Source organism: Fukomys damarensis, unplaced genomic scaffold, assembly GCF_012274545.1.
Source record: "Fukomys damarensis isolate Sample0158 unplaced genomic scaffold, DMR_v1.0_HiC HiC_scaffold_37, whole genome shotgun sequence".
NCBI classification, from domain to species: Eukaryota; Metazoa; Chordata; class Mammalia; order Rodentia; family Bathyergidae; genus Fukomys; species Fukomys damarensis.
Window position 1 is genome coordinate 16,379,518 of NW_022900949.1, and position 2,776 is coordinate 16,382,293.

Sequence of the window (2,776 nt, forward strand, 5' to 3'; positions counted from 1 at the left end):
ATATATATAAAACCTTAGGCCTTATACATGCCATGTAAAGGCTGTAACACAAATAAGTAAAATAAATATTTTAATTGCACTTACCCTGTTTCTCTTGAGCACATCCTAAAACATTGTAGTTTTATTCTTATAACCACTGGATACGTTGTATGGAGAATATATTCTGTTATTTTTCAGACATTATGGAGAAATAGAGTGACATGAAGGAAAGCTGGAAAAACTTGGGCCTAGACATTTCTTTCCTTAAAAATTCCATACAGTAAAATACCTATGGATTTAACTTGTTAAACCAGAGTAAATTGGCAGTGTGTAACTTGTGAAATGTCACAACATAAACACTTTTTGTTTAGAACAACACTTGATCACATTCTTGCATATTATAAGTGAGTGAACGGCCAAAACCTGAGTTCTATGAATTTCAAGAACCAGGCTTCATGATTAAAATTCCCTAAAGAGAAGGTGAAATATCATCTAAATCTAAATATCTAAAATATCTAAAACTGGGGTTTTACATTTTTTTCCTGAAGAGTTTAAAAGTAGAAACTATCATCAAGGTTTCTGCTTGAAGGCCAAAAAAGAACACCCTGGGGAAAATGCACAGAGTTAAATAATATGATTTCAAAATTTATCATAAATTTAAAAAGACCTTTCATTATTATAAAAATCCAGATAAATATTTTTAAAGAGTTCTGTGTCTAGGTTGGTTTAATTTCAAAATCCTTGGATATGCTTTTATTTTAGATATTTGATTTTTAGTTAGATATCATTGACTGTTTTTTTCAGCAGTGGACATATTTAGTGGCTACTGAATAAATTTTATGGAATTGTATTCAGGGTTTACACCACACAAAAAAGCTTTGGGGATTGAACATAGACAGTGTTCTCAAGGCAGCCAATGGCAGCCAGTAGAGTCATTCAGCCACCTTGTATGGTACAGCTTTGAGATCGAGCAGTCACTTGAGAGAAAATCCTTCAATTATACCCTCTATTTGCCATAGATTTTAAATTCTTTTATAAATTTTCTAGCTAATAGTTTCTTGTTACTGGTATGTGTTTGACGTGCACACTGATTACACTCCTGGTAAGAAATTGGCACACACACAACATGTCTTTTCTTCCTTCTCCTTCTATCTCTCGGTGCATATGCCTCTCAGCGCCATTGTTTCAGGTTGAGTAACTTTGATCAATCTTTGGTCATCTACAGGCCAGTCACCCTGGTCATTCCCATCAATACTGACTTGCCCTCCTAGAATTTCTGTCATCTGTTTCGTGATGCTTTATCAGCACTGACTTCACACAGTCAGTACAGTGGGAGAGGTGAACAGCACAAAAGAATCAAAAGACTCTTGTAGGAGTTAAACACACAAAGCCTGGGCACAGTGGGTAAAGTCCACTGCCTGCAAGACAAGCAGAGACATGCCTAGAACTGGGTATCTGATCTCAGAAGAGAAGCGGCTCCTGTGAGGCCTCAGGAGGGCAGAAAGACATTCCACATCTAGAGTCACAGCAATCTGTCTGACACATAGAGAGCTCACTCAGGCCATGGGAAAGCATGTACAAGTGTATTCAAGTAATTGTGCAACCGTTTTGATGTAATTTGGTAATAACAGCTAGGCAAAATACTTAAAACCAAACTGTTACAATTATTAATTCAAGCAGTTCTCACTTCTGCCCCTGGAGATGGATATTCTCATGAAGGACACTTTCATGATGGATGAGCAAAGGCACAGACAAGTCTGCTGACTTTCCTAGGACATGCCTAATAAATTACAGAGCAGGGCTGGGTTTCAGAGTCCACACACACATCCTCACTCCACTTCCTTGTGTAAGAGGATCCACTTTCCTGTGTGGGCCCCCCCGGAGATGAAAAACATGTATATGTACTGGATATCTAGTATCTGTTCAAAATCCTGCTTTCCCATTTAGGTGTGCACTTGTTGGAGAGGAGAATCATTCATTCAAAAAGTGGAGACTTGCCCTTCCTCTGTTAAAAGCACCAGCTAGAAAACAAAGGGTCAGATCTTAGGGAGGAGGAGCATTCTTTTATTTCCTCCCCAGTCATGTGTTATGTTTGAAGTATGAAACAGATCTTGCAGTAGGTGAAAGGATGCAGAGATAAAACATAATTCCTGCCCCTGTAGCCCTCATCTTATTAGTATCATAAACAAATCATGAGGGATAAAATCCTTACTAACAGAATAACTTCCAAATTAATCTTTAGTGAGTATGGGCCTAATGAAGGAGCTTCAAAATACATCAGTCGAAAGCTGATACAACTGAAAGAGGCACCTAGACTTGTTACCGCTGCCAGAGGTTTAGGTATACTGCTTAGTAATTGATAGAATGAACACACAGAAAAAAATCACTTAGGAAAGCGAACTCTCAGCCACATAACATGATCAGCTGGACATGTCTGACACAGAGCACACATCCTTTATAGAAGCACGGGGAATACTCACCAAGAGACCATATTCTGGACCACAAGATGAGTTCAGGTATGTTTGTTGTGTTTTTTTGGTACCAGGGATTGAAGTTGGGACCTTGTGCTTGCAGGACAGGCGGAGGAAGCACTGAGCCAAATCCCCAGCCCACGTTCAGGTATGTTTAAAAATACTGAAATTCTCTAACATTTGTACCTCCAGCTGCAAGGTCTCCCTAGTTGCAGGTGGAGGGAATTCAGCAGGGACAAGGCTGTAGCAAACGTTCACAGTCACATGGTCCTGAGCCAGTGATGGCAGTGTGTAGAAGAGGACAGTCGGCTGGACAGGCCTTGTGG

At 39.4% G+C, this 2,776-nt stretch overlaps 1 long non-coding RNA gene across 1 annotated transcript in view; it reads left to right on the forward strand.

Moving 5' to 3' along the window:
- The window catches only part of LOC104855742, a 9,731-nt gene extending 7,167 nt beyond the window's left edge, over positions 1 to 2,564 (forward strand). The window contains exon 3 of the long non-coding RNA XR_778468.2: positions 2,525 to 2,564. This is a non-coding gene — a long non-coding RNA (uncharacterized LOC104855742). The remainder of the gene's footprint in view (positions 1 to 2,524) is intronic.
- Positions 2,565 to 2,776: the final 212 nt, after the last annotated feature.